Below are 13,819 nucleotides of genomic sequence, written 5' to 3' on the forward strand. Positions count from 1 at the left end.
CATTAAGTCCATAAATATAGTGGAGCATTTGTTAAGCGAAAGGCATCACAAGAAACTCATAATGTCCATACCTTGTCCTAAAGGCGTTTTGCACATCCGACTCCTTAACTCTCATTGGTAGTAACCGGACCTCAAATCAATCTTTGAAAACTCTTGTGGCCCCTTTAACCGATCGAATAAATCATCAATCCTCGGCAATGGGTACTTGTTCTTTATAGTCACCTTATTAAGTCGACGGTAATCAATGCAAAGTCTCATTGAACCATTCTTCTTCTTTACTGAATAATACAGAGCACCCGGGAGAGAAACTCGGTCTCACAAATCCCTTGTCTGTTAACTCCCTGAATCGAGCCTTCAATTCTTTTAATTCAATGAGCCATTCTATATGGAGCAATCGAGATTGGTGCGAAGGTCTGACAACAAATCAATAGCAAAATCTATCTCTATTCGGAGGCAACCCGGGCAATTCCTCCGAAATACATCCGAAACTCACAGACTATCTAAGATCGATTCAAATTTCAGTTGGGGCAACTCAATATTCATTACATAAGCGGATAAGCTTCACACCTTTTCTCATGTATTTACATGCAGACATGTGCGAAATCACCATAGGCAATTTATTTGATTCATCTGTTTCAACCCACGAATTTCTCCATTTTCACATTTCAACTCTAGTGTCTTTTGTTTACAATCTACCTTAGCATCATACAATGTTAACCGGTCCATTCCCAAGATAACGTCAAACTCACCAAATGGTAACAACATCAAGTTGGCGGAAAAGCAGTGACCTTGAATCATTAATGGGCAATTCTTGCAAACCTTGTCAACTAGCACATATTGGCCTAAGGGTTCGACACTTTAATCGTAAACTCAAGAATTCAACAGCAACTTTTATTGGATACTAAATTCATGCAAATATAGGAATGAGTGGACTCGGGATCAATCAATGCAATAACAATAGTATCATAGAGAAAATGTACCAAGAATGACATCGGAGATGATGCATCTTCTCGGCACGTATAGCATAAGCTCTAGCAGTGCTCTAGCTTCGATCTTGCCGTTAAATCTTTCATCACAGTTTACTACTAGTCCCACCTCCAGTATTTCTCGGTGGTCTACCTCTACTAGCGGTGGTATTCATCTAGCACTCTGAAATCTTTCTTCTTTAATTTTCTCGGACAATCTCTAATAAAATGCTCACGAGAACAAGACTGAAACAAGCTCGCTCGGTCCCCAACACTCACCATAATGTTGCTCGCCACATTGTCGACACTCGGGCTTTCTAGGTCGCACATTACCCACACTTGCCATCAAGTAGCTTGAGCTTTAGACCCGAATATGCTCTACCACGATCTCGTGTGAATCCCCAATTGAAACTGTCATTCGAGGGTTTGTCTCTTTGGACCTCTTTGGTTGAGATTGAAATGGCTTGCTTATCTGTCTTTTTCGACGTCTCGGGCCTCAATAGCGACTTTTCTTCTTTCTTTGTTCAATTCTTGACTTTAAGAGCTCGATCAACCAATACTACAAATTCTTTCAACTCCAAAATTCCTACAAGCATTTTAATGTCCTCATTCAGCCCATCTTCAAATCTTCTACACATAATGGCCTCGGTAGACACACATTCTCGAGCATACTTCTTTGAGTCTTACAAATTCGCGTTCATACTGCTCTGAGACATTTTCCCCGCTTCAATTCAAGGAACTCCTTCCGCTTTTGATCAATAAATCGCCGACTTATGTATTTCTTTCTAAATTCTTCCTGGAAGAAATCCCAAGTAACTTTTTCTTTTGGCACCACTGCAACCAAAGTCTTCCACCGGTGGTAAGTCAATCTCTCAAAAGTGATACAAGACACTTTAAGCATTCCTCGGTGTACATGAGAGCTCATCAAATACACGGTAGAATTTTCAAGCCGAATTCCGCTTTCTCGGGATCATCATCGACCTTTGCTCTAAACTCTTGCCCCTTGTTTTCGAATCTTGTCAACCGGAGGCTTGTTCATTCTTACCAAATCTATACCTTGAGCAGCTACTGAGAATCGCCCGAGGTATAGGAGGGGTGGAGGAGGTTGAGCATTTGGATTTGCTCGAATAAATTCAAGATACCAATTGTTCATCATTTGGAGAAAGGCATCCCGAGCCTCATCTCCTTGTCTCAATGTCTCAGTCTACTTTCCACAGTAGCGGTCCCTTGTCCGGAGCCGGCAGATTACTAGCAAAGATCATCACCGCAGTTCCTTCAGGATCCAATACTATATTAAAACAAAACACGTTTAGAATAATCAGAGTCACCACACTATCACAATATTTTATGGCATGTATAGCTAGACCTTTACACACACTTTATTAGTCCGAGAACCGACTAAACCATAGCTCGATACCACTAAATGTAACACCCTTACCCGTTACTGTCGCGGAGCAGATATAAGGTATTACCGAACATAACACATACCATTAAACATAATCGAGATATAAATATGTCATCCAATTTGATAGTGCATCGTATAACATATGTCTTGAACAATATTAGCCCACTTTAATGGCTTGTACAAAGTATCTCGGTCGAGTATCAGAACTAATATTTTAACCTAGACAAATATGACACGTAACAAAATAATTAAGCCTACTATACATGCCATAATTCAAAACGTTTAGTTCAAATACCCTAAAGTATGATAGTGCGGGTAGATCTTCACGATCCTTAACTCCCGAGCAAGTCAAGAACACTATAAGACAAAAGAGAGAAACAAAGTAAGCTTATAGCTTAGTAAGTAAGTATGTAAATACTAATTAAAGAATCTAACATGTTTACACAACAATTCAAGTTTATCTACTTTAACTTCACTATTCATTCCACTTTGATTTAGCTGTCTCTCACTGCGTCATATTCACTAAATAAATCATAACTCGGGTTACAAAACTCAAAATTCAAATCCGTAAAATTTCCTGAATCTAGACTCATAAAGATTTTTGCTAATTTTTTCTATAATTTTGGTTTAGCCGATTAGTACAGTTTATTAGCTAAAGTTTCCTGTTACACAGCTCGACTGATCTGACCTCTGTTCACTACGAATTGAATATCTCTCAGTACACAATTCAAACAACCCTGAGGTCTGTTTCATTTAAAACTAGTCTCAATAAGGAATTTAGGCATGTAAACTATATTTCTTAATTTGCTTTGTACAATTTTTAATGATTTTTCAAAGTTGGAACAGGGGATCACGTATTCATCCTGAGCAAGTCACATACAATTGTAAATATCTCAAAATATAGAATTCCTTTGCTTTCTCTCTTTTATATGAAAGTAGAATCATTAAGCTTTAATTTTACATCTCATTCAACCTCTAATTATATTCCTCCTATTTTGGTGATTTTTCAAAATCACGCCATCGCTACCATCTAAAAACAGCTTTTAATGCTAATTTCACTCTTTCACACATTCTTTATGCTACCCTCATTTTATCTTATATATGTATATACCACAAATCATTTTCATCACATTTCATTCACCATAAGTGTAGGTCCAAACCACAATATCACCACAAAACCATCCCGTTGAACAATTCGGATCAATCCTCGATATTTAATGGTTTCAGCACACAGCCCCACCATCATACTTCGTTTAGTTCGGCTCTCTTGTACACATGGTGAACACTTAGTACCACTCATGCGACCTAACCGATTTGTCTCGTAGCTCTCTTGTCTACATGGTGTCCTTCACTTGGAATCACGCATGCGACCTAGCTACATTTACCTTTCACGTAGCTCTCTTGTCTACATGGTGTCCTTCACTTGGAATCACGCATGCGACCTAGCTACATTTATCTTTCACGTAGCTCTCTTGTCTACATGGGATACATCTCGTATCACGCATGTGACCTAGCTACTCTGAGGTGTCTCGTAGCTTTCTTGTACACATGATGTGCACTCAGCACCATACATGTGACCTAGCTACGCCCTCTATTTCATTCGATCTCTCCAATGTTCAACCGGATCTCTCTCTATATTTATTTCCATTTTTCCAATAGTCGATTTACATTTTAACATCAGCTAGTATGTTTATATAATAGGCTGAAATATAAGAATGTACATGAAATTATTGTAATATTTACATACAAACTTACCTTGGTGCAAAATGTGGAAATTTTGCAATTTAGTCCAAAACTTTTCCTTCCCTGCTCGAGATCAATTCGCGTCTTTCTTGATCTATAATAACACATTTAGCTCATTTAATACTCATACTATTTATTTCAATCCAAAAATCACATTATGGAAAAATTACATTTTTGCCCCTAGGCTCGGGAATTTAATTTCAGCCCTTATTCTTATGTTTTATGATATGCTGAACATTTTTCTCTTCTACAACAACATCAAATTCTCACTCCATCATATAGTTATGAACAATAGGTATTTTTACCGATTATGCCGTTTTACTCGTTTTCACTTAAAACCGAGTAGCACAAGTTATTTAACATAATTTAAAACCTCATATTCTATCATAAAACATCAAAATACACAAATTTCACCTATGGGTATTTTTCCAAATGTGAACCCTAGGTTAAATTATTACTAGCATAAGCTTAATCGAGCTTCCGGATTCCAAAACGTAAAGAACATTAAAAGCGGGCTTGGAATCACTTACTATGGAGCTTGAAAATTGAAGAAACCCTAGCTATGGAGAGAGGGAGAATTCGGCAGCAACTAAGGAGGATGATGATCAATTTTGTGTTATTTTTCCCATTTTATTTCATTTAAAATCCAAATGACCAAAATGCCCCTCCTTACTAAACTTTCAAAAATTCCTTCCATGTCCTAATTTTGTCCATGAATTTAAAATTTGTCAAATTGCTATTTAAGACCTCCTAATTAATATTCCAAAACAATTTCATACTAAAAACTTCCGGGATGTAAATTTTGCAACTTATTCGATTTAGTCCCTATTTTCAATTTAAGCACTTTAGGCATAGAATTTCATCACGAAATTTTCACAAAATCATGCAATCATATCATAAACCCCAAAATAATTATAAAACAATTATTTCTATCTCGGATTTGTGGTCATGAAACCACTATTCCGATTAGGCCCTAATTCGGGTTGTCACAAAAAATCACTTATCCCATGAACTCAGACCACAACTCATGAGTTCAGATCACATTGTTTCTCATGACATATCACGTGGACCCTAGACTATTCCTAAAGTTCAAACGGGATTTCTTACTTAACACATTGTCGTTATACTTGCTCATAATGTCATTTACACTTCCAATATACATTTCATACTTTCATGATAATCAAATAAGCAAATATGTATATTCTTGATAACAATAAAACATCTCAATACTCATTTTATCAAAACATTAACGTTTGGCATCACTTTCTCATACATAATATCACCAACATATAACTCAATTCAATTTTAGAAAGATAAGTTTCAAATATATTAGCAATAATATGGATAACATGCTTACATTAGTCACACGGACTTACCTCGAATGCAATTTCGGCTAATTACGCCATTTTAGTCCATAACCTTGTACCTTCCGATTTAAGCCCAAATCTCGATTTTTCTTGATCTATCATGATGAAATTCACTCATTTAATCATTACATTAATTAAAACATTCTATAATTCATAATTTGGCTAAATGACCGTCTTGCCCTTAGACTTTAAAAAAATGACGATTTTATCCTTAGGCTCGTAAATCAATTTTTATCAACTTTTCTTCTTTACCAAGCCTAACCAAATTATTTTTATAACTATAGTAACTCAAAATTTCAATTATTTCACACATTTACAACTTATTTTACAGCTTTCACAAAATGGTCCTTTTAGGGTTTTCATGAAAAATTACTTAACAAAAGATGTTTATCTAACATCAAACTTTCATTTTCCTCCATTAGACATCAAAGAACATGCATGACACACATGGATGAATTTTTTAACATAAACCCTACCTCAAAATAATGATAGAAATAGCTATATCATGCTTCAAGAATCTAAAAAACATCAAAAACATCAAAATCCAACACCAAAATGACTTACATGAAATGGGTTTATGTTGCTGAAATTTTCAAGCTCCCATGGAGGTTTTTCTTCCCTAATTTTTGGTGGAGAAAGATGGAGAAGAAGGGTGGCTATTTTTTTTATTAGTCTTCGTATATGTCATCAAATACCAACCATATCAATTTTTTTTTTCACTTTTCAACTCTTTTGCCCCCCTATGGCCAGCCATCAACCTTTTAAGGGTCTAATTGCTCTTTAAACACCCCAAATTTTGGTTCTCTAGCTATTTAACATATTTAGCTAGCAAAACAAAACTTTTGCCCTTTATGTGATTTAGTCATTTTTTGCAATTAAGCATGAAATCGCTAAAATTATTTCACCAAATTTTTTATGTACCCATATAATCATGCTATAACACATAAAATAACATTAAAAATAATTTCTCTAGCTCATAATAGTGGTTTTGAAGCCATTGTTCTGACTAGGCCCAAAATCAGGCTGTTACACTTGCCATTTGCTTATTGAACTTGAACATAAAGCATTTTGGGCAATTAAGAAATTGAACATGGATTGGATTAATGCTAGCATTAACCGACTATTAGAGCTGAATGAGATGGAGGAATTCAGAGCTCAAGCTTATGAGAATGTCAAACTGTACAAAGAAAAGACAAAGAGATGGCATGATAAGAAGATTTTTCCACGACAATTTGAACCTGGAAACAAGTGTTGTTGTTCAATTCTATGCTGAAATTGTTTCGTAGCAAATTAAAGTCTCGTTGGTCTGGCCCATTCGATATAGTGCATGTTTACCCTCATGAAGCCATAGAAGTCAAAAATGGCGAGACTGGCTTTAATTTCAAAGTCAACGGCCAACATTTGAAGCATTATTGGGGAACTCCCATACTTCGTGATAAACATTCCATTACTTTTCAAACTATGTAGTGTTTTCTTTTATCTGGTTTTATTTAATTAATTTGCTTTTGATTTCTTTCTTTTATCGGTTTAATTAATTTTTATTTCTTTCTTTTGTTGCAGGTAGATTTTGGCCCAGGCTTTTTAATAGTTAGCCCGTTTAACATACTTGCGAACTTTTAGCTTAATTTTTATATTATTTTTTTATTTTCCCACCTAATTTTTACCTTACCATGTCAGGCCATAATTTTAGGCTAGTCTTATCCTCCACATCGCTTTTATATTCTATCTCATTTTTACCCTAGTCGATTCATTTTCTTTCTCCAAGTTATTTTCAGTTTCTTGTTTTTTACCATTTTTAGTTTTTCCTCCATAACTATAAAGGTCTTAACTTTTTTCTTTTTACAGGGTCAGACCATAATTTTAGGCTAGTCTTATCCTCCACATCGCTGTTATATTCTATCTCATTTTTACCCTAGTCGATTCATTTTCTTTCTCCAAGTTATTTTCAGTTTCTTCTTTTTTACCATTTTTAGTTTTTCCTCCATAACTATAAAGGTCTTAACTTTTTTCTTTTTACAATTACTATTTCTTCTCAAATGGCTCAACGTATGCCATGTTCATCAGCCTCTATGCCTCTAAGAACATTTTTCAGCAAACCCGCTGAAGAAAAATACAACACGAACACATCAAAGCCACCCTTTTTATGAAAAAAGGTTTTCTTTTTCAAGACATGGCCTTTATGGGATACACTGAAGCAATTTATTTCGTGATAGAGAAACATGAATGGCAACTTCTTTGCCTTCATCTTAACGGTGTTCTCACAATAATTGTAAAGGAATTTTATTCCCATTTAACCTCTCTAGCTAATGTTTTCATCTATGTACATGGTGCTTTGGTGTTATTAGACGAATACTCCATCAACGCACAATATGGTTTACTTGAAGGCCCTAATGAACATTTTTAATTTGCCAAGACAATAACAACAAAATGACTCAATCAAGTTCTTAGGATTTATGCGTGGAAGGAACCAAACGGACAGTTTCTCAAAATAACTGCTACAGTATCAACTGAGTTTCTTTGAAGCCTCATTGTAGGGTATGGTATAATTTTCTTAAATCTCACCATAACCCTTCCATTCATAACTCTACTATTTCAAAGGAACACTTGTTGTTACTGCACTATATTATGACTGAAAGACAGATAAATATTGGAAAAAAAATTTAAAGAAGTTTATCGTTGTGTACAAAAGAATACAAGCACCCTGAATTTTCCATCTCTCATTACTACACTTTCTCAACGAGACAATGTCCCTATCCAAGAAAATGAGGACAAAATCCCTAATAAAAGAGCCATCATCAAATAGATTACCATGAGATTTTCAAAGGAAGAAGTGCCACGGCATCCTGGCTCTACATCAACCTTTTTTCCACCTATTGGTACCCATGCCACTCTATCCACATCATACAATGATTTCTGGCAGCAAGTGCTCGATGCTCTTGAGATGTTAAAACAACAATTTCGTTTGATGGAGAAGTAATAAATGAGGAAAGTTACTGATATCAGAAGAGCTCAAGACGAAATGGCTTTATTTTAGGGCTAGTCAGAAGAAGGGATAATGCCATCAAGAAATCTCTTCTAAAAAACTTTACCAAGCTCGTGCCTGTATTCCATACTTTTCCTAAAGAGTTGTTATCAGATCTAGAAGATAAAGATGAGGATGAAGTTAAAGCTGTTGTGTTGGACACTACCACGCATCGAGCCACTGCAGAAAAGAAGAACAAAGAAAAATTGTAATGACCCAAAATTTACAGGTATTAGAAAATTTTATTTTTGGGTCTCCATTTTCGTGAAAAAAATTCATAAATATTAATTAAAAACATTCACGAAGATAGTTGTGTGATTAATTAGGTTTTGGTTAGGTGAATTAGCTTGAATTAAGGTTAATTAGGTGAAAGGACTAAATTGAATAAAGGGTGAAAGTTTAATTATGGATTAAATGAAAAGTGAAGGGACTAAATTAGTAAATAAATCATAAGTGACAAATGTATGAAAAGTATAATTCCATGTGTATGTATAATATACATATATTTATTTATATTAAATACATACTTAATATTTAAGCATATATAAAATATTATTATATTACATTATATTATTATAATACATTAAATAAAACATGAAATAAATAATAAAGAAACAAAAGAAAAAGAAGAACAAGAATAAAGGAAGGCACGAAAAAGAGACAAAGAAAATAGAAAGGAAAAGAAAAAGGGAGACTAAGGTTTTAAGGTTCTAAGTTTAATTGGTAAGTCAATTTAATCCTTTTCTTGTAATTTTGATGTTTTTGGAATCCTAGAACAAAATACTACTTGATTTAAGTTGAAATTTTAGAAGTTAGTGAATTTTTAGATGTTGTTCATGTCGAATAAATTGAAGTATTAAGGGTTAAATTGATAGAATTCCAAGTTAGAAGTGAAAAGGGATTTAATTGTAAATTAAATCATAAATTTTAAGTAATAAGGACTAAATTGAGAGAATTTCAAAATTAGGATTTTATGGTGAAATTAAAGAGTCGAAATTACTTTAAAGAGGAAATTGAATAAGATATGAAATTAGTTTGGAAGAAAAAGAGTTAGTTTTGATTTAAGGACTAAATTGGAATTTAGGCAAAAGTTGTGTATAAATTGAAATATTCAACATTAAATTGTAGTGTATTGATAAATTTTAATTTTTTGATTCCCGTAGCTAACGTTGAGCCAAAGATCTCGACTAAGAAAGGAAAAGACAACATTATCGAGGAGTAACTTGAGAATTACGGTTTATATTTCTATAATCCGAAGCTAATTATTAATTATCATATTCATTAATATATTTATGGTAAGTGGAATTGAGGTGAGTATTAGTATTGAATTGTATTGAATCGAATTGAATTATGATATAATGTGTGATTATTGAATGTGTATTGATTGGAAATTGAAAAGTGATTTGAAAACCCTGTTGACTATATCAGGCTGAGTTGGATATAATTGGCATGCCATAGGATTGGAAGAGTTTAGGGATACTTCGACTTCGAGTTGATGAGACACTGGTGTCAAATTATTGCTTTGGATAATTTCGATGAGGTACTGGGTACCAACTTACTTCGGCAAGGCCAATGAGACATTGGGTGTCAATTTATTACGTCGAATTATCTGATGAGGCACTAGGTGCCATACTGGTGTGTTTTTGTTGGATCCATGTATCCGCCAAAGCCTGGGTCATGTTAATAGGGGTAAATAAATGAATTGACAAAAAGATTGATATTGAATGGTATTGAATGTGAATTTGAAATTGGACATTGAATTGAATTGTACAAATGAAATGCATGAACCAAGGGTTCATTAAAAGAGTATTGTTATTGCTAAATGATATGTGAATAAAAGTGAGAAAAGCTATTTGAATTAGCTATTGATGAGAAATGAAGGTTAAATGTATAAAATGAATTATTGATTGGCTAATTTTTATATTTGGTTTAAAGTGCATGTGTCATAATGTTATTTCCTTTGAAGTATTCAGATTATAAAAATACCAATGAGTTTTATACTCAGCGTATGTTTTGTTTTCATGCACAGGTTAGGTTAAAGTCGAATTATCGAATGAGCATTCAGACCCGATCCCGAACTCAAGTGGTGAAGTTTATTTCCTTTTGATATTGGCATGTACCTAGGATGTTTTGTATGTCACTTTGAGAAGTAAATGTAAATGAAATTATAAGATGATGATTTTTGTTGTTAGATAAATATATGTGATATGTTAACTTTTAATATGAAAAGTTTAAATTTATGAAAAAATGAATACAAATAGGCAAAAATTTAAGTTGAATTGGCATGATGTAGAAATTGGTTTGATTGATGACTTATTAAATTTTTTGATAATATGAAGAGAGTATCCATGAGGGTACTTTGATTAGGTCCTTAGATTGATAAATTTGGCATGTACTAGAGGTATTTGAATGTGTTTTGGATTGGTTGAATGTTTATTTTTGTGTTGCTTGAGGCTCAAGATTTGCAGGGTTGGTAAACTTGATGTATAAGGCACATTTTGAGTCCACACGGCCTGGCACACAGGCGTGTGACCAGATCGTGTGAGACACACAACTTACACATAGATGTATGGTTAGATGGTGTGTCCCCTGCATCTTAAGAATTTTAAAACAGAATGCTCAGGTATTACCACACGGGCAGAGACATAGGCATGTGTTCCGGCCGTGTGAAAACTATACTTAATTTTTGTTTAAGTCAGAGAGCTACACGGGGTTAGACACGGCTTGAAGCACGGGCGTGTTTAGGGTCACACGGGCGTGTCCCTAGACAACACGGGAGTGTTAGCCCTGTACTTAGGAAAATTTTTTAGGAAATTTTTTAATATTTCACAAAACAATTTCTGAACTTCTGATTAAGTCTCGATTTGTTTCTAACACGTAATTTGGGCCTCGAGGGCTCAATAAAGATTTTATGATTAAATTATGATGTGTATGTTATATTATTATATAATTGTTCGTATTTGTTCTGAAATATCTGGTAATGCTTCGTAACCCTGTTTTGGCAGCGGATAGGAGTTAGGGGCTGTTACATTTAGTGGTATCAGAGCTATTTAGGTTTAGCCGATTTTTGGACTAAATTGAGCTCGAAATTGAGCTTAGAGGTACATGCCATAATTGAGTTGAATTGAGTTAGGATTGGATGCTGATATATTTATCTGTTTCTGTTTTATAGTTAAAGATGCCTGATGAATATATTGCTAATTGTAACACCCCTAACCCATGTTCGTCACCGGAATAGGGTTATGAAGCGTTACTAAATTTTTAATAACATTTGAAGATAATTCATGACAATTATTATTCATTTTTTGAGATTATTCATAATGTCCCTTAAATGGACCCTCGGGGCCTGATATGAGTATTATAATCGAGTCAAGAATAAATCGAGAACTCAAAGAATTTTCGCAAAATTTGTAAAATTTTCTTAAATGCAGGGCACACAAGCCCTTATGGTCCAGGGACACACTCGTGCTATAGGCCGTGTTCGACCCTGTGTAACTCTCTAACTTGTGCCACACGGCCAGCCACACGCCCGTGTGAGTAGGCCGTATAATCAATTTAATTTTCAAAAATTTGGTGTAGGGTTTACACGATCAAAACACACACCCATGTTTTAGGCCATGTAGCACACATAGTTGAGGCACACGCTCGTGTCTCTACCTGTGTGCTCAATTCTAAACATTCTGTTTCTTGAATTTAAGATGTAGGGGACACACGGCCTAACCACACGCCCATATACCAGGCCGTGTGTTACATACGGTCTAGACATATGTCCATGTGCTTACCCGTGCGAACAAAATAAAGTTATTTCTAGCTTCATTTCTCACCCAAAATTTACCAATATCCTGCACCAAAACTTATATCCAAATACCAACCAATTCAAGCATTAATTTCAAGCAAATTCTAACATCTAATATGATATATCATTGCATATATAATTATGTTTATAATCTTACTTTAGTTTAACCTGAACATTAAACATCACTTGATCATCCATATTTAACATATATGTATTTATCATGACATAATGCTTTATAAGTACCAAAACAAACCATTATTAGCCATTCCAATGGCTAGATTACAAATAACATATTCAAGCCATCTATGGTCAAGTTAACCAATACATGCCATTATACAAAAATAAGTTTACTATTTATACCAAAATAAGCTTGTGGATAGTGTGATGATGCTCCAATAGTTCACCAACTTTTGCGAGCTTCCGAGCATTATAAAATAGAGAAAAGTAAACCTAGTAAGCATATTATGCTTAGTGTGTTTGTATAACTGGAATTAAACTTACCAATCTCATTTATTAAAATTAAGTATATAATAACATGTTTCCATCAACTTAGCAAAATTGCCTAAACACATGCATTCAATCAAACATGTTGGTTTCAAAATTCTCATATACATCAAGTAAACATAGATGAGCTCATCATGCTATATTCTTTCAAGACATTATTCATTTCATCTCATAATTCTCATATCATGTCAAGTATTTTGTCCGTTGAATCATTGAAATTCCAATGGATACTCAAATAGTACACTCAAGGTGTACAATTCAATAACCCGTCAATTCATATTCAAGAGTACCTATTAAGGCACTTAATCAGAAAGCACACTCTTGAGCCATATACCATATAACAGGATTACTTGTCCAAGCTAAATCCTGTTTCCTACGTATGCTCATAAGAGCTTAATCAGGATTACCCGTCCAGGCTAATTCCTCTATAACATATGCTCAAGAGGGCTTATATCAGGATAACCAGTCCAGGCTAAATCCTTTCCGTAATGAGGTCAATAGGATTACTCATCCAAGCTAAATCCCATCAGCAACCAATGCAGGACCTCATTCAATAGCGGAAAGCACATTTGTCCATCGAAATCCAATATTCAAATGGAACTTAACCCTTTTCAAACAATATCAAACATGTATTCAATTTTTATATTATAACATACAATTAATTCACATAAATATAAATCACATTCTGTACAAATATAACATTCAATTCAACATATTTACATGCTCAATTAAGTTACACAAACTTACCTCGACACTTGTTCGCATATATAGATTTACTAACCCTAAACTTTCTCCTTTCTTCGATCTAACTTTGAATTTGAGTTATTCGGATCTATATAAATGAATTTAATCATCAATTTATCACATTTCATATTCAATTGAACTTAATTTACATCTTAGGCAAATTTACCATTTTGCCCCTAAACTTTCCATAAATTCTAATTTCATCCCTAGGCTCGGAAAATGATTTATGCAATTTACTCCCTATTCCAAGCCTAACCAAAATTTCAATATACA

This window comes from Gossypium arboreum, chromosome 8 (assembly GCF_025698485.1).
Source record: "Gossypium arboreum isolate Shixiya-1 chromosome 8, ASM2569848v2, whole genome shotgun sequence".
NCBI lineage: Eukaryota > Viridiplantae > Streptophyta > Magnoliopsida > Malvales > Malvaceae > Gossypium > Gossypium arboreum.